Source organism: Fundulus heteroclitus, chromosome 1 (genome assembly GCF_011125445.2).
Source record: "Fundulus heteroclitus isolate FHET01 chromosome 1, MU-UCD_Fhet_4.1, whole genome shotgun sequence".
Classification (NCBI taxonomy): domain Eukaryota; kingdom Metazoa; phylum Chordata; class Actinopteri; order Cyprinodontiformes; family Fundulidae; genus Fundulus; species Fundulus heteroclitus.
The window spans coordinates 36,446,309-36,473,410 of record NC_046361.1 but is presented as its reverse complement, the minus strand read 5'-3'; the positions used below and the strand labels follow the sequence as shown (position 1 = coordinate 36,473,410).

Below are 27,102 nucleotides of genomic sequence, written 5' to 3'. Positions count from 1 at the left end.
ACAAGTATGTTGATGTTTTGTTGACGACTGATGGTAGACAGATAGTCGGACGGAGGCCTGTTCTGCAGCAGTGAGGGTTCTGTCCTAGCCTGTCTTGGTGAAGGAATGGCAGATCCAAAGAGTAAAGCATATTTACTGGGTTGTTTATATTCTTAACCTCTGGTCATGAGCTTTGGATCATGAGAAAAATGATGAGATTCCAGATGCAAGAGTAGGAGTAGGGTGAGGAGCAAGGCCATCTGCAGAGAGCACTGCTCCTCTAAGCCTGATCATTCAGGCATCTGATCAAGATTTGAAAATCCTGAAGTTGCAGGAGAAACAACATTTCTCTTTGGGCATAAGAACACACTGAGATCCCCTGAAGGAAGGGAAGACTGTTGCTAAGAAAAGGGATGTTTGGCTTTCTTTCCTGAACCAGATGGATGGATAGGGCGGTGGGTAGATGGATTTAAGGAATTGTAGATGACTAAGTGACTGATGAATGGATGGATGGTAAATGACATTGAAATCTGATGTATGGATGTGTTGATAATGGACCTTCAGATGACAGAATGATGGACGGACGGAAAAAAGCTTGATGTCCAGATTGATGGATGAACACAACGACAATGGATGGAAAATAAATGATATTATGGAAATATATTTTCCCGTAGGTACGCCACTTTAATTTTTTAATAAATAGGCCTATCCAGGCCAGGAAAACACTTCCATCTAATTCCACACTTTTCCGAACTGCGTAGGATCCCTGACGGGGGTTCCCTGCTCAGAGTTTCATGTCACCGGCTGCTTGTTTTGATGTCTGCCCGAACAAAGCTATAGAGACATAAAAGCTATAACAAAGGAGTCCCCCCCTCCCTCCTCTCTTCTCTTCCATACGCACCAGAATAACCGATGTGCGTTTCATCGTTGCGTGGCGTGGATTTGGCTCCAGCCCACAGGAGGAGCGGGAGCCCCCATAGCCTCGCTCTGATTGGCTCAAGCAGGACTAAACTCCATTTTGGAAAAAAAAAAAACAAAAAAAAAAAAAACAGCTGTTTGAAGGCACAAGCTTTTCCCGTCTCTCCCCGATGCGCTCCTGAGAAAAAAGCCCCTGCGGACGCGCCCTCTCTTCCCCCTCCGCCACCGGAGGTTCCGTCCCTGACTCGAACCGACGCGCTCCGGTGTTTCGGCCCTCTCTTCGAGGGGTGCTCCTGCGGTTTTTTTGTCTGACTGCCAGGAAACTTAACAGGAGATCCATGGTGTTACATTTCCCTCGTAACAAGTGGATGACAGGAGGCGACCCGACCAAGGTGAGTGCGGCTCTGTTGTTGCAGGAATGCGCGCAGCGGACGCGGCTTTACGCGCGGAAACTGTTTGCGTCTGTGTGAGAAGCAAGCAGCCGCCGGGAGCTGCGGAGTCACGAAGCAAGCGCGTCCACTTTGATTTTTCCGAAGGCATTTTCCGAGCCAGCCCAGCCTCCAGCCAGCCAGAAACAATAACATCTGAAACACACGCTGCGTACAAACGACCAGCCTCTCCCCCTGGGTCAGCCTGGCCTCGGTTATCTCGTCGTTCCTAATCAGATTTACGCGTTTCCTCGACTGTCGAAGGCAATCAAGTGGATCCATCAATCTAGGCGCCTGTGTTTGTGTGGGTTCCGTTTAAAAAAGCCTGGCATGCCAGTGCCTCCTACACATGAGCCCTTTTGAAAAGCCTCCTCTTCCTTTTCTCATCAACTAGCCTCATTCTTCTCCGTCAATGCACCATCCGACCCTCCATCCTCCCCTCCCCCTATCCCGTAAAGCCACATCAACTTCAGTTTCATGACTCAGTGGGAACCCATGGCAGCACGTTGCATGCGGCGACGTGGTTGTTTAGGGTTAGGGTTCCTATGCCCAGCATGGGCAACCTCTGGAAATAATGTCTAGAATTAGATTCTGGTGTTTTCCATATTCCATAAGTGTGAAAGAGAAAACAGACTATAGAACAAATGTGGCGAATTTCCAGACTTGTGCATCAATCCATGCATCCAATATGATGTCCATGCTTAAATATTTCTTTCCATTCACCCATGACCCAACAAACCAGCACATGCATCCGTTTAACAAACCAACGCATCCATCCATCGACTAGAGATCGACCGATAAGTTTTTTTAAGGCCGATGCCGACACCGATTATTGATCAATCCTATGTCAACATAACCCGATATGTGCTGCAGATTTTTTTTTGTGGACGATTCTTCAGGCCGATATTTTTTTTCTTGTCTTCCTCCACTTACATTATAAAAATTAAACAATAATGACAAATATTACACAAGTCTCAGCTCTTAAGCAGCTAATATTAATCAGCTTCAGAGCGCGGCTTGACAGGTACACAGAAAAGGATGCTGCACGCGCAGCGATTGATAATTATTTTTATGTGCGTACATGATTCTCCATGGGAACGAGCACACGGACAGCAGTGGCAGCTCGCCAGCTGGAGATCAGACGTGGGTTTTTATCAACAGAAACAGACGCACGCGCCGCCGTTCCCTCCAGCTCACAGCGAGACGGGGACGGACCTTCAAAGGCCAGATGCAGCTAAATTGGACGGTTAAAACTGCATCAAAAGTTAAAAAACGTACCCTTGTTGTTGCTGGCGCCCAGTCTTACAACATTACCGGCCGCTCGCTGCCAGGGAGGGAGTGTTGGTGTATGCGCTTCACGTGAGATCAAAGCATGGCGGCCGAATGCGCTAATAAATCGCAAGCATGTATCGTACGATACCGATACAGGACAAAAAAACCCACAAATATATCGGCAAGAAATATCGGCTGGCCGACGTATCAGTCGACCTCTAGTCGACCTCCTTCCTTCTATCTATCTATCTATCCATCCATCCATCCATCCATGCATCCATCCATGCATCCATCCATCCATCCATCCATCCATCCATCCATCCATCCCACCAACTTAAAAACCATCCATCTGTCTTTTTATCCATTTCCCTCAATCAGTCTGTCATACCTTCCTGTCTGTCCTTTTCAGTTTCTCGTCTCTAAAGTCTGACTTCTTCAGAAATATCTGCCAGAATTTCCCGATGAAATCCGTATTTATTCTGTAATGAACACTGGAAAGTCTGGAATAAATGGCCAGCACTTGTAAAGCAGAAACCAGTTCATTTAGGCTTTCATGCTTGTGTTTTTGCCCTTACCAGAAGATAACAGCAGTTGTGGAGCTGGATGGGGACTGTGACTAAGGAGCCGTAGCGGACCCCCCACTTTGTGTATGTGTGTGCATGTGTGTTTGTGATGGTGGGCAAGTGCCAGTGTTACTGGGCATGTACGGGTGAAAATAAACACTGGCTCCCAGCCTGCCTGTGGTGGCTTGCTTCGCTGTTGACTGAGACAAAGAAGAACTCCCAGAGCGTCAAGCGCCCTGTACCAGCTCAATATAAGCTGGTGTTCGTCATGAGGAAGAGGGAAAAAAAAACAGCTTTGAACTATTGTCTTACACCAGAACCAGCGGTTAAATGTCACAGAGGTGCTGGGAAACAGAGATGTGGCATGTCCTAACAGGGAGAAGATTAGTGAACTGTTTAAACTACGTACGCGTACATATTTGGCATAGTTTTCTTCTTTTGTGCGTGAGGGTGTGAAAGACAAAAAAGAAACCACTGTTTCTAGGCCAGCGATGTAAAAATACAACATGAAGAAGCCAAACTAGGTTAATAAGCAGGCCTGAACTTCTTTTCATGTGAAATGTTCTTCTTAATGAGGGGACTTCCTGAACAAAATACATTTTTAATGAACCAACAAAAAGAAACAACGTTCACTTTACTGTTGCACGAGAAAGTCCTAAAAATCTAAACTCTTTGGAGGCTGGAAGCAAAGAAGCCCTGACTTTTTGTTTTTGCAATTTTTTTTATATTTTCCTGTCATTTTCATGCAACTTATTGTATTATTCATTTTTACTATTATGAACAGCAGTAACACTTTGTGTACTGCCTCTAGATATGTTGCTAATTTGATGTTCGCTGGGTCTGAATACATTAAAATAGTTTAAGTTGGTTTGTGAACGGAGAGTATTCACTGATTATCACAGTAAAATAACCTTGAGTAAAAATAGCACGCTAAATGTCCTTGTTTTGCAGAATATTATACGTTTTTGTCATTCTGCTCTTAATGAGTACCGCTGAGAGTAGAGCGAGCCGATGTTGGTTGGTTAGAAGTCTCATGACTGCAATCCTCAGTGAAGTCGATGTATTTTAGTGAATGTCGTAAATGTTTTGTGACGAGTATCATGGCGCTAAGCTGGACTCTTCAAGGTCAACTTTTGCTTTCCTACAAATAAAGAACAGCAAGACCTTTTAGAGAAAGTCAATTAGGCATTGGTTGGTGTATAGTTCTCACATTCAATAACCTTGAGTAAATATCCCCAGGGAATCACAAAGTTCCCAAAAAATTGAAAGCAAATTAAAACATCATATTTTATTTATTTTTTTACCAAAAATAGTCTTTTATTTTGTAGTGATGCAAAAAATATTGTGTATAGATTTTCAGTTGTAACTTGTATTCCCTTTATTTTAATTTGGATTCATAGACTTTTAATAAAGTCACACTGAAGTTAGTGTTGGTATAACATAATATGAGCTGGGCTTTATTGGTATGAATTAATATTTCAAACTATCATTGTTATTCTGCTGCTAAACTCAAATTGCTGTGTGATGCATTCCTAACACAAAACAGCAGCTGTGTGTTGGATTTTCATCTAAGGTATTAAGAGAAACATCTTGTTATAAACTCTAGAAAACGCTTAAGACACTAAAGTCAACGTTTTTCTTGAAGTACAAGTTTCTTCATCCTAAGACTGAATAACTGTTAGTAACTCTTAGTAGCAGCAAGGACTTAAAATATGGTGACTTTATCGATTAAAATGTTTCTAATTCTTATTAGAAATGACGTTAAACATATATTTTTTATTGCTATTAAGTTTTCTTTTTCCCTATGCCTATATATCAAAATACAAATATCAACACACACATGTGACAATAATATATAATCTCTATTAACCGCACTTATTTTCACAGGAATAGGAGTAATTAGTGCTTCTCTCTCTTAAAGAAAAATCATTAGTAGATGGTGCTGCTGTACATTTTAGTCTAAATATTGTGAAAATGTGGTGTCTTGACCGTTATTATTCCAAAGCTCTTAGTTTAATGGCACTAAATCCAAAGAGAGGCTGCTGGCTTTTCAGATTGAGGTGGTTTTAGTCGAAGGGAAAGGTCGCTTTGACTCCTAACATCTGAATAATAACTGTAATCCAAAGAAAAGATTTTCCTTTTTATTAGTATTTTTCCCAGTTTAAAAAATATTTACTTCTAAAGGCAGTTTAACTTGTAATATTTCACAAGACCACTTTTTATTTCGCTCTATTTTTTTTTTTTAAATCCCTTGTCTAGTCTTTTACATTTCAGGGTAGATATTCCCTTTTATTTCATTGTTTTTGTCTCAAAAAGATTACATGTCAGAGGTGATTAGGTCACCTGACGAATTTAAGATTAAATTCAGCACAGTTTGTTCTCTCTGAGGTCAGATGGGCCTTTCTGTTCTGCTCTGCCTCACCTCATCTCTTACCAGCTTACCAAACATAGCCTGTTGTCTGTCAAAATGGCCTGAGAGGGCTGGGGAGCAGCCAGAATAAACCCTGCTACCAAAGAGACACGCGTGCCCCGCTGACCTTGGACAGAGCCCTGCAGAGCCTCCTTCAGTCATGTTCTCCGGTGCAAAACGAGGCGGGCAGGTGACGAGGCTCAGCCTTCCCCAATATGATTACGCATGCTGGTGATTTGACAGGCTTGAAGACGAGTCTCCGGGGTCCTTTGTGCGTTATGTATCTTCCAAACCGTGATGCCGTTTTTCTCTGAAGGCAGTTAACTGAGTAATCATGTCACGCTGGTGATAATCTGCAGCGCTGCAACACTTTTTACCTTCTCTTCTCCTCCGCTAACTCGATCAGGAAACAGAAAGCGTATCTGCTTCAGCTGGGGCTTCCCAGCAAAAAAAAACATTTTTCTGATACAGGCTCCGCGGATGACAGGAATGTTTTTTTTTTTTTTTAATGTGACGCTGTTTTTTTTTTTTTATGTGATGCTGTTAGGGGCCGTCGCTGCGTCTTCCTGTCAGATTTATACCCCCAGTGTTCCCTGTTCCTGTCCTGTTCGTTTACAGCTGGCTCTTCTGTCCTTAAATGGTCATCTTGGCTACGTTCAAGTCCTGCGTTGGGGACAGAGCATGACATTCTCTAGCTAAATATAGCTGTCCATTCTCAAAATTGGTTTAGACTTTTAGATTTACTCCTGCATTACGTCCAGAATCAGAGGGCCTATACCCAAAGACCTCTGGAGCTTTTTTAGGAATCGAACAGATCTAACTAAACACTGTGTGTGCACATAATAGCGAAGCAGAGTTTTAATACTATGTGCTTTGGCTGCTCTCGTTCTATTTTCATCTGCTTCCTTCTGTATAATCATTGGTCTGATGTGTACATATTTTGCTCTCGGGGATTTGGCAGTTCAGCTGTCTTGACCTCTCTCCAGCGACATACTTTTGGTTTTTTTTTGTGTGTGTGTGAAGCCTCTAAGCGTCTTGGTTTTTAACTTCCTGACTTTCCCATAAGGAGAAAATGAGTGCCATGGCCCTGGCTTTAACTGTCTCATGTGACAGATGGAAAGATCCAGTCAATCTGCTCTACCGGAGACCGAGAATCTCCCTCATGTTCTACATTTTGGCTGCAGCTTGAAATCCCTTTTTGAATGTTTTTTTTTCCCCCCGTGAAATCCATCAGATTGGTGCTAATAGACATTTTTTTGCATCATGCATTTCCTATTTGTCCGCTACACATCCATGGTGATCTATTTGATAGAGATCTGGTGATTTTTGGAATGGCATGAACTCATTGTAGTGTTTAAGAAAGCCAGTCTGAGATGATCTGAGCTGACTTGGTGTATCATCCTGCTGGAAGTAGCTCTCAGAAGATAGACACACTGGTCATAATAAGACGGACGTGATCAGCAGCAATATCCAGGTGGGCTGTGATATTGTGGGGTACAAAGTCTGTGCCTGTCACGTTCTGAATCATTCATCTTGTCATTTATTTTGGTGAAGAAGATTTTACAGTGACATAAATGTAAAGAAACACATCAGATTTTGTGAATTGTCCTGTCAGAAAGTAGGTCTATCGTTGCATATTTTGAATTTGTGCACTGGCATCTGTGGTGAGAAATTAACAGTGTGCCACTGCGTAAAGTCATTAATTCTTGCATTGTCACTGACTGGTTTAGTTTTCTTCTACACTTTATGCCGACCCCACCATGTGGGGATGGAGGCTCAATCACACACATAGAAGCTGAGAAACAGGGTCTGAAATTAACACTCGCCAGACGCCAAATGCGATTAAATTTCAGAGGGCTAGCTGCCACATGGTGAGTTAATGTTTGCACCAAATAAATTGTGTTTTTCAGTCATAATTTAGGTGGATGTTTCTTTATGTTCCTCTGCTTTCAGCTCGTATGACAACAAATGTGCACGTACACAAACACTCGCACATGTGATGCGAGAACGACAGCAACTACGTCATGTCTGTTTGCTAACAGCTAGCGTTTAGCTCAGGCAAACTACGTAGCGGGATTATGTGGAGATATTTAGCAGGAGTCGGTCAGAATTAATATTTGGGCCAGTAAAAAAAATGCTTGGGCAGCCAACTTGGCCGGTGAATCAGGAAGTTTATTTCGGACACTGATCAGAAAAGTAGTCACGCTGTCCTCCTCTTGGACCTCAAGCATTCTGCATGCTGAGGTGAGCAAATATTCATCATTTCAGATGCTGTCTATACAGCATCGAATATTATTAAGTAACGTTAATATCGGAAAAATGCCTGTACCCTTTGAGTGGCGTTCGTGTAAGCTTTGTTGCAATTACGTCAAATGTGTTATATATTGCACATGCAAGTTGTGCGTTTTAAACGTGTACAAAAATCTGGGTCCGCCTGGCTTAGTTGCGATCAACCTGAATATGCTACAATGTATAAAAAGTGATTCTGGAGCATCATTTAATTAAAAAAATATTTGTTGTTTTGGTTGAGCCAGAACCAACACCAGCTAACACTGGAGCCTTGAGTGAATATTCATTCTTGAGTTTGCAATGCAAATTTGCTTGTTGCCTCTGGGCTGCTCAGGATTAGGAATTACTATATATATCATTTGGCATTATATAAACTGAAATGGACTTTGTTGCTTTATAATTGGGATAAAATTGGAGGTGATATAATTGAATTAGAACATGATATATAATTGTATTTTATTGGAATGAATAGGATTGATCTGAGTTGACTTTGGTCTTCTTTTAGGTTTTATGAAACTGGATATGAGCTAAACCAGATGGTTGGGAAAAGAGCAGTTGGAATTCGGCACGAAAATAATAAACTGGATCGCATTTTAAGTGTAGCAATGTCAATATGGCTCTCTATTGTGAGCCTCCTCCGTCATCTCATCCCTTGATGGAGCGGCTTTGAGCTTTCAGGAAATCTCCCAAAGAGCAGAGCAATGTGACCTGCATCAGTCCCACACATTGTGTGAATCGGAGTCAATCCCGTGCTGAGAAAATCACTCAAAAGGTAGATGAACACAATCAATGATTGTCACAACAGAAACTTACCCAGCAGGGGGTCATGGAGGGCACAGGAGTCTATCACAACAGTTGTGGCACACACATGTGACAATAATATATAAACTTTATTAACCACACTTATTTTCACAGGAGTAGGATTAATTAGTGCCTCTCTCTCTTAAAGAAAAATCATTAGTAGATGGTGCTGCTGTGTGTGTGTGTGTGTATATATATATATATATATATATATATATATATATATATATATATATATATATATATATATATATATATATATATATATATATATATATATATATATATATATATATATATATATATATAAAAATTGTCAGGTTTTATAAATAGCTACCTTATATAAGTTCTCTATATTTGGGGTGAAGTTAACAACTTCTTCAACTAAAGTAAGAAAAATCCAATTTCTTGAGCCCCACTGTGTCCCTTTTTATTAGCCAAATTACACAAGGTCAAAAATCAATCGGTGTCATTTCATTGTCGAAATTCTAGGCAGTTGTTGCATGAAAACTGATAAAGAAGCTGATAAAATTAGCTTTTCCTGTGATCTTTCTAAATCCAGACATTGTTCATTTGAATGTTATATTTGGCCAAATTAACTAAATGCCACTGAGAAGCTTTCTGAGAGCCACAGGTTGCAGACATTGAGGTTAGGATACATTCTACCTCTTGCCCATTGACTCTTTCTGGCTTTTCCATTATGTGGGCAGTTTAAAAAAAAAAGTAGGGATGAGCATCAGTATAAGAAGTAGCTAATCTAGGAGGATGTTTCATAATAGCACTGACAAAGTTGAGTCTTGTCCATTTTCAGTTTTTGCTACCTGACTCCTGTCTCCTGAGGGAAATCTGTGGCGCTCTGGCAGATAAACGTTCCCCGTGTTCACCAGGTAGCTCCTAACTGCTACTGTCAGCTCGTTGGCAAGTGGCAGGTAGCGCACAGAGACATTTTCAGAGGTTTTATGCTGGGAACAGCTGCAGCTGCCAGGAACCGTGTTAGAGGAGCAGTGAAGATGATTCAGAACAGTTCCAATGTAAGAGAACAGCTGTGTCGACGCTTGCTTCGTAGCTTTAATAAGCTAAAAGAAGCTGTGGATTTGGGGAGTTATTCTGTGGTGGCTCATTATTTCATACATGACATCTCAAGTTCATTCGTCTCTCCTTGTCAGTTCCAGAAAAAGCAATACTTTACCATTGCTTCTTTTTAAATATTTAAAGGTTTAGTTCTTAAGAAACCGTCTGCCGGCTTTCATGATTATAGGAGGCGGAAGCCGTTTTTTGTCTGTCAACCACAATCACAAATAGGCCTTTCTCTCCATGTAAGTTCAGCAGGGTCACAGTGCCCTGAGCCATATGTGGAATTGTTGAGCCACGCAGAGTAGGAAAAAAAAATCATGCTTTTCATAAAACTGCGTTAAACTAAACATTTGCCACAACCTTTTTTTTTTTTTTTTTTTTTCCTGCAAGGGATCAAAACATATATTACGCCCAGTGGGATTATGTGCGTCATACCCGAAAGGGAATTTCAAGGTTTGCTTTCCCACTCCCGTTGAAACTTGGCTCAGTAAACAGTATTTTGTGCCGGGATAGGCTGCACCGCTCTGCTTTTCTCACATAATTTGCGGCCATATGAGACAAATGTGGTTGTTGTTTTTGAGTGGTGGTTCTGCCGAAAAACCAAGCACGTCTGTTTTCCTGCCGTGAACCAGTTGGCCTGATGGGTTGATTTAATGAATGCACAGAATATCATTTTAAACCCGTTGTGCAAGAGAAATTTTAATCAAGACCTCGGCTGTGAATGCGTTGTTGTCGATGCCGTTTTAGCCCAACAGGTTATTGAAAAGATGATTTGATGGCTGTCTCTCACCCTGGAAAATGAAAACGAGCTTTAATTATTTTAGATGGATTGGCACGTTTTAAAGCTCCACGTGTCGTGATCAAAGAGCTGAAGTCGGTGAACTGTGCAGATCTGAGTTTCATGTCTGCTTCAGCTCATGATTTACACTGTCAGCTTGATTTAAAATGCTGTGCTTGGTGAATGACCAATGATTCATTCTGACCAGTTTTCCTTAAATCACCCCTACTCCCACTTTCTAAGGAATGTAAATGAACCAACAAATGCATTTTTGCTCTCACTGGGTTTTGAATTGAGTAAAAATCAGATAAGATTGAAGGTCATGAGCTTTGATGCATAAATGAGGATATTGTTGTAATCCATTCGTTTTCCGTAGAATTCAAGACAATCAGCTCTTAAAGAATTTGCTGTGTATATATAGATTTTTTTCTTTTTATGGTCAAACATGATTGCATGCATTTTTAAAAAAAATGTTTCTGAATTTAAAAATAAGTTCACACAAATTATTATGGATCTCTCACAACCCTGACAGAGAGAGGAAAAAGTCAGAACTGCCCAAAATCAGACCGAAAATATAACTGCAAATCAAGCAGTAAAAACCTAATTGATGCATCATTGGTCTACTATATTTGTTTTTTACTAATTAATCCATTTGATTCGTCTTTCACAAAACACATCTTTCATCTAAATTTAAAAACAAGTATTCATACATCACCAACAGTTGTGAGTTAGCAGAAGCACATGAGGTGGAGGACAAGGTCGATGGACAAAACCTTCTTTTTAAATCTGCTTTTGTTTTAATATCTCCTCTGTTAACATTGAGAAGCACTTTGTGATCTTTTTGTCCTGAAAGGTGATATATAAATTAAGTGTGAGTTACTTAAACCTACCAGCCACTTTTCTGTACACCTATTCTTTTGCCTTTTAACACAAATAATGAATGAGCCAATAACAAAACAGTAACTGAGTCCATGTTGGCATCTAGACAAGGTGGAGATGACTAGCTGAAGTTGAAACTCAGCCAACAGAAAAGGGAAGAAAGGGGATATAGCTCAAGATTAAGTGTTAAACATGTCATGGTTTTTGGACAAGTCTGAATATTCATGGAAAATTGTCTGAAAAAGTGGAGAAATATCCAACAAGTCGCAGTTTTGTGGATAAAAATCCCTCGTCATTGACGGCAGAGCAGATCTGTTTCAGACATTAGACATTAGCTGGAAACAAACAGTGGCTCCAACCAGCTTACCTGGTTGTAAAACACATAGAACATTGAAGCAGATGCACTACAGCAGCAGAAAAACCACACAAGAAGCCATCTGTGTCTGCTGAGGCTGCAGTTCGCACAAGATCATCAGTATTACAGAGTGACAGATTGGAAAGGTGTCCCCCCCCGGTCATTGAGTCGCCGTTTCATTTGCAGTTGAGAACGTAGAGTCAGAATTTGGTGTAAGCACAATCCTGCATTGTGTCAACGGTTCGGGCTGGTTGCAGTATTGTAAAGGTTTAATTTGAGCCGCTTATTATTACAAGTTGAGTCTAATTAAAGTGCCACAGTCTACCTGAGTGTTTTTTGCTGAGCATATCCATCCCAGTATGTCCCTGTGACCCCGTCTCCTCACGGCAGCCTCCAGCGGTATAAAGCACCATGTCAGCCTAAATAATCTCAAACTGGTTCAGTGTTCTCCAATACCCTCCAGTCACCAGATCTCAAAGCGACATGGCGCGTTTGAGGAGGGTTGGAACAGGAGATTCGTATCATGTGCGTGAGGTGGACAAATCTGCAGCAGCTGTAGATTTGAAATTTACACCGTGGGAAGTTCTAGTTTTCACTTTTTTTTTCAGTTCAGTTTAATTTTATTAAATTCACAACACCTGTCATCTCAAGGAACTTTACATAGTCAAATTTAATCAAATCCAGACGGATCCAGATTGGTCAAAAAGTTTCCTAGCAGATTGCATTGAGTCTTTGACGAGCAGCATTCACTCATTTTTTTTTTCTTTTTACACATTTTAAACAAGAACTTCATCATTATATGCCTCATTTTTATTTATGGGTGAGTAAAATCATTACATTGGTTATTGGTGATTAACCCTGTGGGAATCACGTCACCGGACCTTTAGTAAAGGGGTGCCTTTGCTTATGCAGTTAAAACTTAAGTATGTTGAGAAACACGCACATGTTTACAAGAAATTAACACATATTATGCCTGGCCTCGTTAAGCTACTGTCTTCTAGGAGTTTGAGCACTTTATCCGGTGAATTCATCAGCCTGACATATAATGTTAAATAGTTTCAGTAAGTTTACGTAACACACTTCAACATGTAAAAAAACATTGTGTTATTTCTATAAATATGTCCAGTTTGCATATTTACACTTTATGGGTGCTTTTAGCTTTAATGTATTTCATACTATTCATGATTGGCTCCTTTTAATACGCAGAATGGACTCTTCCTGCCCAGTTGGTCCCTTTTTACACGTGAATGTTGATCTTCTTATCAGTTCCATCAGGATGTATACTGGTTGCTTATGTTTTGTTTTTATGTGCTTATGAGGGAGGGGCACACGTGCTTGGTGTCACACGATGCCCACATCCTCTACAGACTTGTTGGTCGAAAAAATGTGACGATGAAGCGGGCACCAGATAGCATAAAACCTCCAGCAATCTGCATCTGAAATGTTATTTTATTTAGTTGCTCTTCCTTCTTAATCATACTTGTATTTACATAGATTTAAAAATCACAAAAGCATTAAAAACACTTATGTAAAGTTAAGGTGAGCTAGGACTCTTGTAGTCCAAAGGTCAGTACAGGTAGCCCTTTGTGTGACACAGTACTGATGAAGTAGCTCTCGGTTTCAAAAAGATTATTGAGCCCTGCTCTACAGACTTGTGGGAGAGAAATGTGATGATGAAGCTGAGAGGATTTGCTCTGCAGACACCCTACGGGGTCTCCCAGTTGTTCTTTTATATTCGTTTCCAACTTGTGCGTGGAGATTCTGCCAGTGGATAATAGGACAGCAGAAACGGGTTAGGCCACAAGCTATTTACATGTTCTGCTCCGAGCTGCCTTAATAACTGAGGGGGTGAATTCTGTTCACCGAGTGCTCAAAAAAGTAATGCAAACACTTGAGCCTGCGAAGGGATATTTCCATATATAGCAAGCACAATAAACATGCATGCATTCCTTCGGCGCTGCCTTCGTTCTCAACTTTTTCTTCCAGCACTTCCTCGTCGCCATGTGCTCTCTGACCTTTCCCCATCCTCACTCCTCAACATCTCCTCCCCCCTTTTCTCCCGCTCACCCCAGCATCACCTCCAGTTTCTCCTTGCTTCGTTGTAGCGAGCGCTGCAACGTGTGCGCAGATAGCCTGGGAAAAGATGAGGGCATAAACAACGAAGGCAAACAAAGCACCTGCTTCCTGTCGAGGCCTCGTGTTGTTAAATGTGTGGACATAAATGGAAACGGGCATCGCTGCAGCAGAATGAGACTGGATGGATTGGACCGTGGGAGGAAAACACACAGACCAGCGCAGCAGTTATCCAGCAAACAGCTCAGAGCACCCTCTGTGTTGCAGCGATAAAGCATGACGGTGCCCAAGATCTTCTGAATAAACAATTGATTGAATAAATTATTTAATTAGGGCTGATGCTCTAGATTAGTTTTTATTTTATTTTGTCTGTTTGCTTTGGCCACTGTATAGTATGGAGCCATTGTCTTAGCTTATTGGTGATGTCCATCACAGTTGGGCCTTTTAGTCGTATGCAGACATTTAAAATATGCTCAAATGTCGCTGTGCACCTGAGTCTGTTAGCAATAATACATAAAACAAAAAACTGCACAATTTACCATATTTTAAAGGGCACTTTAATTTTTTACATTTTCTCAGAAGTTGATGGTGCGCCTTATATACCATCACTGTTGTGCTTACTGACTGATTTTATGTGGTACAATGCGCTCAAAAATCTGTTAAAATGTGTAAGTACGACTTTGGTTAGCAACAAAGCCGCTCCATTAAATGGATATTTGGAACATTACAGTAACTGTGTCACTACCTGATAGGACCCCTGAGCTGTCTACAAGACTGTAATGATTAAACTAGAAGTGCATTCATGTAAGGCAGCCTGGAGTACGCGCTAGCAACAATAAACCTAGTAAGTTAATTCAATATAAAAGTTACATTTAGTTTGGCCTTATGGTAGAACAGGGCAGTGTAGTCCAGCTACTCTGTCCTCCCAGCAGAGACGGATAACTCTCCCTCTGAGGAGAGAGCGGTGTACGGTGACTAGATTTAATTTCTCTAATGAAAACTGGGGACGTCTGCATCTGGTCACCCTACCGCAGGGACGGAGTGATATTACACACTTGGGAAGAATATGTAATATATAATCCGGTGCACCTTATGGTCTGAAAAATACAGTAATAAAATTTTCAGTTTATTATGCGAGTTACTTAACTGATACAATACCAAGATCTTAATTGCTGCATTAGTAGGTGGTCCTTAGTCCTACTAACTTCCACATCCTCCGCTCCCGTACACGTCCGCTCTGTTCCAGACCGCCTGCTTGAGTCCACGAAAACAAAGCCTTTAACATCTGTGGTTACTCCGTCTAGGTCCGCTCCAAAGTTTCTTTGAGCACGAGTAAAACACATGCAATCATCATTGCAAGCGGAATGCAAATCTATTTGGAGAAGATTTCAAATTAAACGTTGAAAAGAAAAATCTTCTTGCTTATTTGGTGCAAATAGAGTGGTTTGCGTCCGATATTTAAATAAAACAGTTCAACTTATCGTTAATATTAATAAATGTATTTTGCGGTTAAAAGTCTCTCCTTACACCATTTAACTTTGACAAACCTAATGTTGCTGATGTTCTTTTTCCTAACGGATCGGAACTGAGCAGAAAATTGGACTTCCGTATTTTGACGGTGAACGATGGAGAGCTGGTCTGCTGATGGTTGGATGTTGGTTTGAATAAACACAAACAACTTCTCTTCAAATACAAGAATTTAAGAAAAATACTTCAGCTTATAGTACTTAGGTCAACAAACTTTTTAATTAGGCTAGTAACGTTCAACTAAAAAAACTGACCGTTGCTAGTTGTTCAACTACATCACAATGCTAAGCAGAAGGAAAAATTAAACATTGTAGTTAATATTCCAAAGGATTTGCTGAATCAGAAACCAATTACATTTTGGACAGTATATTCTTGTTAACCAGTCATCTCAGTAGCTGACTAAACGGAGTGATGGAACACCAAGATGGTGGCTTGAAACCGACATAGACTCACAATTCTCGCTCAGGCACCCAGAGTGCCAGTCTGTGGGATTCGAGCCCAGGAACTTGGGGATTCTCCAAGCCTCCTGCTCTGACCACCACTCCCCCACACTGTCTTCTTCTTGAATCTAGAACTCAGATGCTTTTCTGCAGGAGCTCAGCCAGTTCAGGGTTTCCTCTGGGATTTTTTTTTTAAAACCGTGGTTGTGTTTTATTTAATTTTTAAAAAAAAAATTTATTGGGGGGTGACCTCATCTGATTTGCATATTTGCTCCACGATCAATTACATGTAGAGGAAACTGCAGTTTCAGGCTTCTTTTCAGCTACAGTCATCGGATACACAAACAGTCCAGCTTTTATTTTGGATCCTAGTTTTCAAAAAACTATATTTTACTCGCCCAGCAAAATCAATACGTTCAGGCATCCAGTTCCTCCCCAAAGCACCGTTAAGCTGCTGGCAACGAGAGAAAACTTCTGCTGCGCATTGAGTTTTACAGCTGGAATCCCTGTAATTTGATGAAGGTATAAAACACCTGAAAGTGAGTTGAAACTCTGCAGTCTGGGATTCAGTTGCTACCCGTTTTTGTGTGTAGTTTTGGCCTTTTTGTTTCTCAATATTAATGCAACAAATGCGTAACATAAAATTGCAGTGTGTTGGTACTACTATTACTGATTGAATAATACCACCATAGAAATACTATTATTATTATTATTATTATTATTATTATTATTATTATTATTATTATTATTATTATTAAGACTGAAGTTATAAGCTGTCTATTTTAATATTTGCTTTTAAATAATTATCCAGTTACCATTTTATTAGGAGCTTAGCAGGTAGTAATTACTTTGTAATGCTTTATGTAATTACATGTCATTATTGAATTATTGTTTCTCTATTTTAGAAGCAATGGGAACTACTAACATTATCTGCAAGTATTGAAACCCAAACCAGCTCCACCCCCCCTGTTCTCCTCAGATATTAAAGGTGCATAGCCACATTATTTTACTTTCTTTTAACTTGTACGTCATTAGCTCACTCTGGTTGCATACAAAGTTTTTATAAAAGATTATCACATCCTGCTGCCATATTAGTTGTTGTTGTTTTGGTGTTTTACACTTTGTTTTGCACAGTTTGTTAGTAAATAAATCATTTTGTGTATGTTTATAATAACAAGGGAGGTACAACACTGCGTATGTGCCGCGAGGCATTGCAGAGGGGTCAGACTCGGTCCGGCATGATTTAGTAATGATTTATTAGTCGCTATCTGGCTTTATGGTAGTTATGTGGTACTGTCAGCAGATGGCGCCACATTTGTTTATGTCTGCTTATTGCACCAGTTGCAGAGTTATATTTAGGCAGACAAAGGACTATCAAAACACTATCAAGACAGACGATTGGTGTATATAAACTTATTTTATCATAATCAAACAGTTTATGGTCTTTTTTTAAAGCATATAATGTGGCTATATACCTTTAACCAAAGTCATCCAGGTCCGAATATTTTTCCACTGGGATGTTCACTTATAGCCATACCACTTCTGTATTCTGCTGCTTCCTAAACAGTGTGGTTACACAGACATTTATTATTTTAGATTCTTATGAATTCAAACGATTAGCTCTACTACTTCTCTCCTGTTATTCAAACTCTAAAGTCAGTGGCTTCTGCATTTGATGCTAACTGTACAATACGGACATATTTGTTTCTGTGAAAACACCAAACAGGGCTGCATGTGATCAGATTAAACGCTCACTTGTTGCTCAAGTTTGAAATAGAAATGGAAGATGGAGGGTGTGTGTGTGTTTTGAGAGAAGCAATCATGGCCTCGTTTGAGTCCAGCTAAGGCACCTGTTTGTGACTCAGCTGTGAATCACGGGTGGTTAATGAGAATCAGTCACACCCGACACACACACACACACACACACACACACACACACACACACACACACACACACACACACACACACACACACATGAGTGGGGAATTCCCTGTAGCCTGTTGTCTGGGTTGGTCTCGTTTGCTTGTCTGCTGCCAGAGCTGAATTGATCACAACTTATTTGGAGTCTGGCAGACACACACTTGCATTACCTACTGTAACTTGACCTTTCCATCTGCCCGTGTGTGATTCTGTATCATGTGAAAGTAACTTCAGCTGCCATTGATCAGCACAGCTGTTGCCAAGCGAGCCGTTCTAACAAAAGGGCCCGTTTTCTGTCGTAGAAGTCTGTCTGTCTGCCTCTTCAGTGTTTACTACATGTCCCGGCCATCTGTTGAACAGACGAGGCTTTTTATCTGCTTAACAAAACCAAGTGTCTTTGTGCGTGCTATGATTGGGTTATTTTAGGCTTTGGTATTGTTGTTATGTTTAAAAGAGTTTATTCTATTCATACAAACATGCAGTTTTTAAATTGGAACTTTTCTTTCTTTTCAGCAACTACACCCTGAGTCAGATTTGTGTTTTCCTGTGTAGTCTGTTTTTTTTTTTTTTGTCATTTTCAAATAAATGACCAAATACACTTTTTGTGTGTCTGTTTCCGATAGATTACCGTTTTGCTCAGTCGCTGGGCTATTAGATGAGCTACAGCTTTCAGCGTGATGCAACAGTAAAGATTAGCTACACTTCCTGGAACGTTGTGATCACTGGGAGGTCTCCTGGCAACCAGTGGAGCTGAGTTTAGGCCCAGTTACAGCCAAACGCCGCTCATGCTGGCCAGTTAAAGGGGAAATCTACTGGATTCATACAGTATCAGCTGCATTTCCTTAAACCAGTGATCCCAAACTTTTTTTTTAATTTGAGAAACAGACCGGTTAAATGTCAGACAGTAATGTCACTCACCAGCCTTTAAGGTGTGTCAGATGAACACAATGAAACAGAATGATATGACCTGGATAAAAACGGTGGCATTTCCTAAATGCAAAAATATAAAAATTAAAATACAAATGATAAAGTGCATGAAAACTACAGCTCACAATAATGCATAATCAATGGGAGCCCTGAGCTTCGTTCTCTGCACCAATACGGTCCCGTCTAGGTGAAATGGGAGACAATGACACCTAAAGTGCGTTGCTCGTGTCCCGTCCACTCTGTTGTGCCATTACGCACTTTTTTAAGTTAATTAATGTTTAATAAATAACTGTCTCTTAGGAAGTATCTAGTGAATATCCGACCAAACAGCTGATATCAGGAAAATAGTTAAAAGGAATGATTCGAGCACTTGCATTCTTTTAACAGCAAACTCTGTACACATATAGAATAAATGAGTGACAACTTCTCTTCAAGTTCAAGAATTTATTAACAGAAATAAAATGAACATCCAGAGAACATCACAATGGAATGCTGTTTATCTGAATTAACACTATATTTCAATCAACAAATCCTATCTACTAGGCTAGTGAAACTTACCTAAAACTACTAAGCAAAATTAAGATAAAAGGAAACTAACCATGTACACATACAAGAACAAAAGAACTTAAGGACAAATAAAGATAATTGAAAACCATGATAAGAATAGGTCTTGAGTTCATTGCACATCTAAGAAAACTAACATTCATCTTAAGAAAGGATCAAGTAATGAGATCAAGTTAGCTTAATTAATTTAGAACAACCTTTGGTCTGTGTTCAACCCATTAACAATGCAAATTTGAGATAGACAAAACTTTATTTGAGGAAATAACACATTAAAAAACGATTTTCTAAATAAAAAAACAATAACCTTCAGGACATGTGATTAATATAATTATTTCTCCTGGAATTAAGTCTGACTCTAACTTAGGAAGCTAGAGGGCGCTGTAGCGGACGATCGACCGGAAATGTCGTATCGGGGTACTTCCTGTGGCCATTGTTTACACTAGATTGAGTTTACCTTAAAGTTACATAAAACACCATTAAATCAACATTAATGCTCCCTATTAATGCTGTAATAATGCTTGTAGCGCTATCGAAACTATGGTGGAGCTAACGAGAACAACTTCTTAGAGAGGCTTATTTTGGCTAATGCTAGCAGGAGCTCGGCGCTAGCCTAAAAATACTTTTAAGCCCTATTTGGTCGTAATGAGCAGACCGCAAAACGCGAACATTAATATTCCATCAACGTATAAAACACTCTTATTGAAATAAGAAATTTTGTTCTAACCATTAAACACACACCAGCAAAGCTTTGTTTCAAGAATGCTAACGGGCCGCTTAGCCTGCTAGGTCCCGGTCTTTTACTCAGTCAAACCTTAAACAAACAGGGGGAAAAAACTCTGTGGAAGCAGCAGTGTGTCGACCGCTGTGCTGCCACAGCAGGGGTGTTTCCTGCATCTCGTTGGTGCTGCTGTGGAGGGGGGTGCCCCAACGTTTAGGCCCCGTACAAAATTGAGAAAAATTGCAAAGGCTGATTTCTGTAGAGGCGGGTTACTCCGGCGTCTGATTACGCAGAAAACAGACTGCAGACTTAGCCACGCTTCCAGCTTGAGCTCATGTTCGTTGGTCTCTCCAGTGTAGCACTCCTCTCCTCAAGGGCTTTTATTGATAAAGTTGCCTCTAGCAATGTCCGTTGGTTGGACAAGGAGAAAAAACGTAGTTGTAGTTTATTAATGCCTTCCTAAAAAATATTCTGCAGCTTTAAACAAGCGTCACTAAGTGTCTTTCTATTATCAGGAGGCCGGTAAACACTGAATCAGCTAGCACATACTGCAGTCCCAGCGGCATTAATGGTAATAACTTTACATTTTTAAAACCTTGTGGAGCATTAATATAAGCTATCCAAATTTTAGTAATTATAAATAAATTGCATGCACAATTTTATGCTTTTTTTAAAACAACTTTTGCATTTGTAATAAACTTTTTTTATTTACAAAGAAGTCTATGGTAATTTACAATGCAACCAGCTATAATATCATTAGGTCCATGAGCTGCTGAATGGACTCATCCACATATATGGAACCTGTAAAATAATTATGTGGTGTAAAGATTAAAATTACCATTAAGGTGTTAAATAATTAAGTTTATGTCATTAATTGATAATTACATTGGCTTTTTTTTATCAGGTAACTACTGTCGCAGATGGGATGATCACTGTAAATAAATATAGCCCTGGGAGATGTGGAGAAGCATTGGTTTGCACCACTGCTTCACAGCAGGAAGATCTTAGGTCTAAATGCCATCTGAAGTCAAGGCGTTTCCATTTGGAGTTAGCATATTAAGGCTTGAGTCTTCACTCGATGGTTTGGTTTCATCCCAAAGAAAACATGAATCTTAGGTTAATTAGAGGCTCTAAATTGACCTCAAGCTTGGCAAATACAAATAAGTTTTGTTGTTGTTCCTGTATAGTGTTCAACAAATATAGGCATTTTGGTAATAAAAAGGCATTAGACATTTATTCTTACAAATAAAAAGGCATTAGACATTTATTCTTACAAATACTTCATGATGATTGGTTGGTTTTAAAAGATAAGGTGCAGCTGCAAAACATAAACTAGATATTCAAATCGCACATCCAAGGATATGTTGCACAGTCAAATATCGGGTTTGACAGTGCAGTTTAAAAGTCCTACGAAACGTCAGGGTGTGTGGAAAATGGATGGGGGACTCACACTGATATTTTTTTGAAGCTGCAGTTGAACTCTACTTTTGTCCTGATTTAATTCTAGTAGCCGTCCGCTAAAAAAAGAACCCTCTATTTCAGGAATGTCCAAGTCCAGTCCTCAGGAGGTGCTATCCTGCAGCTTTTATATGCATCCCTGCTCCAACACACCTGAATCATCTTCATCAGCATGTCATTCAGCTCTACTGCAGCCTGGTATCGATCATTTGATGGCTGATTACCAGGTCTTTGCTGGTTCCTTATACCTTTTAAAGCAACACCAGTGTCTGGAAAAAGTGTTTTTGCTCCTTGGCTACGCTTACAGTTTCGGGATGTATCACTGTAAATCTATGTTCCTTTGCTGCACGTTTCAAACCTTCTTGACATGAATCTGTGGCTAAAATGGAATTGCTCCATTTCTTCCGTCTCCTATGGGTCTTCTGTAATTTGTCTTATATGCTACAGCCTTGTTTACGTCCCTGTTATAACTAAATTTGCAAAACAGAAACACCAATTCACCACCTGTTATTTAGGTTTCAGATGAGAAGAAAATCTTCTCTTGTGTTCTCAGCAGTGCCTTTTATTTACAACTCGCCTCTTAGCAGATAAGGGAAATAAAGCCCCGTCCTGATATTCTTTCCTCTCCCAAAGGTCCAGATATTATTACTCCTCTCCATGTGTCTCTACTTGTGTATGTGCACAGTGCAGCTATATAAAGTCGTTAAAGCCCGAGGTTTTGGATCTTGCAGAGTTGCTTAATGTCTGTAACATTCTTGCCCATTAAAAGTAGGAGAAGATTAGTTTTGTCTTGAAACTGTGGGATCTATTAAGCACAATTGTGTTTTCTGCCAACTGAAAGCCATCTGCTGAATCCACCCCAGGTTATCTTTCGTGAAGGGTTGTCAGTTAACTGGTTCTGTTGGGTTTTATTACAGTGAATGTGAGGTTTATCTTCACTGAGAACTTTGTGTTAAACAGGGGCACCAGTGTATCGAAGTACAGGCATATCCATCTTGGATCCATCATGTGCCCTGAAGTATTAACTTGCCATCATGCTTCTGTTTCTACCTTTCTCAGAAAATAAGTATTCATGGTGACAATTATGACAGAGGATGTGTTTATAGCTAAAATCACCTCTGCTGGTGCTTAAATCAGGCTTACTTGGCAAAAGAAGTCCAGAAGAAACTCTCACTCTTCTTACATGCAGACCCATTCAGTCAAAATATGTCAGGAATTTGATTGAAGTATTTTCCAGGTTAGGAGAAAAATATGTAGTTTCCATCTATCCACCCATCATCCATCCGTTTCTCCATAATTAATTCCATCTACTCATCTTTTTTCTGTCCTTTCTTCCTTTCTCTTCTCCTCCTTTAATCCCTTGTGATCCACATTTAAAGCTTCTAAAAGTAATTTATGGGTAACATTAGTATTTTTACATTAAAAACGGGCTGAGACAGGCCTGATGACTCTTGGAATCTGATTGTGGAAAAGTTTGGAACATTGTGTGGAAACTGGTGTAGAATGGATGGAAATTAGTATTGAGAATATATTGCCTGTAAGGCAAACTCTAGGAAGTGACCTCTGAAGTTTGACCGCTTCCCCTGTTGAAATGATCCATTCAAGCAAGATGGTTGGCTCTTGATTTGATCAAAAGTTCTTGAAGAATTTCTTCTTCTTTTGTGTAATTTATCATCACACTCTAAACACCCTCACTTTGATGGATGCTAATGGTATGGGTCAGGCTTCTTATCTCTTTCATTTCCTCAGATGCTTCATAATGCCTTGGTGTGTGAGAGCTAAGTGCCCTCATTTAGGATGGCGATTATGTGAGAGTTCGTTCAGGAGCTCCGCGGAGTGTGAAGAAGATGAACAACGCATATCAGCAGTTATATGACCAATAATACTGGACGTCTGATGGAGACGTCCAGTATTATTGATGGAGATGATTTCTGCTGTGGTTTAGGAGTAGTTTCACAATTTTAAGGTGCCAGGGAGAGAAGAAACTTTTAGAGGTATTCACTGTTGCTGTGTAAAAGGGTCAGCTGGTGCAACAGAAAAGGCAGCTGTGTCCGTGCAATTCGTCAGAGGAAATTAGGTCTTTACACCCAGTCTGGTTCTCAAAAAAAAGGAGGAAGGATGTGTGGGGCAAATATACAAACCACAGCTGAATGGTCAGGGCTCTTATTTATTCATGAAAGGAAGGCCGGAGAGGAACTACAATGCTAATCCCGGTGAGGAAATGCAGCTCCCTCGTGTCTGAAGCGGGCTAGCTGTCGAGCAAACCGTCGCTGCCTCTTGTAAAGGAGGCCTGAGAAGCAGTGAGCACTAGTGTCTGTAACACTTGGCACTGCAGGAGGAATGGATTTGCATGAATTTGTCTATAGTAGTTTGGGTCTGACTTGTCTGGTGGTGCCAAGGAACTGAAGAGGCAGCTCTTTGGTAAGAAAGATTTTCTGATGCTAACTTCTTGTGTTTTTTATGCTCTGTTGCATCATTTCTTCAAAGGGATTTTGAATGTTTTTTACATTGCAAATTTTGTTGGTTTGTAAACATTTTTCTGAATGAAATGCTCCATGATTTGTTGAGAGGACAGAGCTGCGTTGTTCATGTAATTATTTAAAACCCTAAAACTAAAAATGAGTCACTTTATTTCTGAAACTGGCAAATGCTTGTGGGTGTTGGCTGTAAAGAGACTGCTTAAGCTACAAGGGATAAACCCAGAGAAGAACCAGTGGAAAATTTCAGTTACCAAGACAGGCAGGTGACCCTCATTCACGTGGAGAATTTCTGCCTCATCAATAATCGCTGCAAAAATAGTCGACAGCCTTAAAATCGGTTGGCTGGATGACTCTAATGGACAGCCAAATCGGCAAAGAAGCCGGTCTCAGTGCAGCTTATTGCAGATAATGCAAGTTTATTACACACAAATCAGGCTTAAAAGGCTCCAGTGGGACAGAAGTGAGCCTGTGTCTCTAATGGGTGCAGTGTGCGGAGCTGCACTGACTCATATTCCCCGGTGATCCCAAAGGCTTTTTGTTCCTGGTATTGCTGTGCCAAAAGCTCCCCCGCTGCCTGTCACCTTAGTTTGATCGTTGTCTTATGTTCAGACGTGTCGCAGTGTAGAGATTTCTGAATGTTAAACGCTGTCCGTTTAGGCTCTGTGTTCCACTTCCTTACAGTATTTTATAAGCATAGGCCAGTATGAGTTTCCCACTGTATTCCCCCTGGATACAATACTAGTCTCACAACATTAACACACAACAAAATCAAATAATAATTAAAACTTATTCTAATTGCTGTAATTTAAAGTGCAGGAGTAACTATTAGCCCCACTGCCACCAAAATAACAGATCAGAATGTTGTGGGCGATTTCTGACCGGTTCTCTGTAAATCTTTAACCTGCCTAAAGTGATTGAGGCAGTTTCTGATTCTTCTTTAAGAACTCTAATGTAAGAATATGTAAGAAATAAACATTAAAATTATTTTTTTTCTAGTCGACATCAAACTGCTGTGTGAGAGATGTTGCTAGAAAGTAAGATTTTAGCAAGTTTTAAACTGTCTTCAGCATCTTGCATTAGCGAGTAGCATGGCTAGCATCAATAAAAGTGCATGTATGTGTGGATTCTTAGGGAACAAAGATCTTTACCTTCTTTCTAAAAAGCTGCCAACATGTTCAAATCCAGCATATTCCATGCTGGATTTGGCAAACAGGGGGTTGAAGGATACAACATGAACTGTTAAACTCTGTTCGGCCTTCTTGTTATTTGCTTAAAGTGTAGCTCTGTCTCGCTTTCACTCCGCTTTGTTTGGAAAATAGTCTTCTTTCCCATATCATTTTACATAGGGCTGGACGATAATTCAATAACAATAGATATCGGTCGATAGATGTATATCGATGATAGACAAAAAAAGGTCAATAAAGAGTTCAGTAGAATAACGGTTTTCCTTCCTTTTGCATTCTAGCCTATCTAGCCTTATGTAGGTTAATATTAAACATTACATCCCTTCCAACCAATCACAACGCAGAACCAGGAACCAAGCTCCGCCTCCTTCAAAGAGTTCAGTCAGCGCACGTTCTTTTTTTTCTTTTTAAAAAACTTGTAGTTTTTGTAAAAAGTTGGTTTAATAAAGGGTTGAGTTTAAATTCAGTGTTTGTGTGTCTGTATATAAAAATAAGTAGCTGAGCAACAGGATAAAATGGCCAGGGCTGCACTTAAAATATATTTAAATTTATTTAAATAGTTTACAACGTCAGCGCCGCCATCTTGTTTTAGAAGCATGTTTCAGAGCTTGGATTTAGTTGCACTTTGATTTCAGCTCCACCCCCAGATGAAATGCTTGAAATAAAACCAATTTAAAAAAAGAAATTCTTTAATTTCTTTTTGTGAAACAAAAAAAGTATGAGGGGAGGAAATCGATTAATTGGTGCTGGTATAATAATATCAGAAATTTTATTTTTAGGCCATATCGACCCACCCTACTGTTATTTGTGAGAGTGAAGCACACGTGGAGTATAAAGAGGCGAAGCTACGACGTCTTTGCCTAAGAAAAGTTGCGGCTCAAATGCACGACCCAGAAAAATTGAAACCGCTGCTTTGAAATTCATCCGCTCCGGGACCCGGTTTCAAAAAATGATCGTTTACATGTCAGTCTCCCAAAACACCACATCCATGTAGACGCACGGCCTAAAGCACAGAATTATTTTGCGGGTAGACCTGATCTTGTCTCCGTGTGGGCGGGCCTAAGACAGTGAGGCTGAGTTGAGTTTAGCCAATAAGCTGAGCTGCAGTGAGTTTGTCTTTGGGGATCGGGTTATTATAGTCTGTGAAAACCCACACCGCTGACATTTGTGTTGTAGTGGAGTTTCCAGTTGCAGCTGTCTTATTTCTCCCTGTGTGTTCCCATAGCTTTCTACATAATGGGCGGGGGGGTAAATATAAAACATAGAAGGAGAATGTATGTTTGTTCGGATGTTTGAATGTAGAACTGCAGCATTAAATCCATTAGTGGCAAGAAAGCGGCGGTGCAGATCTGATTAGATGTTATTTTGCTTGTTATAACAAGGAAAAATCTGAATAACATGTTGTTAATTCCAATTAAAAGTAAAAAATCATGAGATTTCCTGATTTTATCTTTGTTTTCCACGGCAATGCACTATTTAAAGAAGAGCAGGTGAAGCAACACAACCATGTGTGGAGCAAGACACAAAAACAACTTTATTATCACAGCTGCCTTCATGAATATGGAGGATAAAATAATTTCCCCCCTTTAACACAACACCATTAAAGTGCTTCTACCACACCTGAGACCAGGCACTAAACCAGAGAGTAACAGCACGCTAAAGATGGATCGTTATTACCACCATCATCATCACGCTTCCTCCATGGAAACCTGTTAATGATCTTAGGGTTGGAATCGATCCACATGTGCAGGCAAGCCAACTAATTAAACAAACAAATGGCAATTAGATGGGAGTCCCATAATCCACTTAACAACCGGGCGAGTGGAGACGAACCAGTGCAACAAAGCTTCGCCCAGAGTCGTTGCTTCTCATCATAAATCTCGCTGTGAAACCGTTGGGTGGATGGAGAAATCTCCCTTTAACTGTTGTAATGAGATTTCAGGGAGCGGATTTTTATGCGGCAGGAAGTGGAATCAGAAGCTCAAGCATCGTTGGTATTAGGCTGTGTTGTTGCAAGTATTGCAGGTCTCCATCGACCGAGGCGAAACCCGATCATACTTGGCA

The 27,102-nt window shown here is 40.2% G+C and overlaps 1 protein-coding gene across 2 annotated transcripts in view; it reads left to right on the top strand.

Annotated features, from left to right (window-relative positions):
- Window positions 1-1,005: 1,005 nt before the first annotated feature.
- pkig (protein kinase (cAMP-dependent, catalytic) inhibitor gamma) overlaps window positions 1,006-27,102 on the top strand; it is a 35,341-nt gene continuing 9,244 nt past the window's right edge. Inside the window, exon 1 of one of the 2 annotated variants that reach the window (XM_012853779.3) lies at window positions 1,006-1,289. The gene's annotated coding sequence lies outside the window, so the exon portion shown is untranslated. Of the gene's footprint in view, window positions 1,290-23,578; window positions 23,796-27,102 lie in introns of those variants that run through there. The other variant, XM_021311265.2, reaches the window with a different exon arrangement.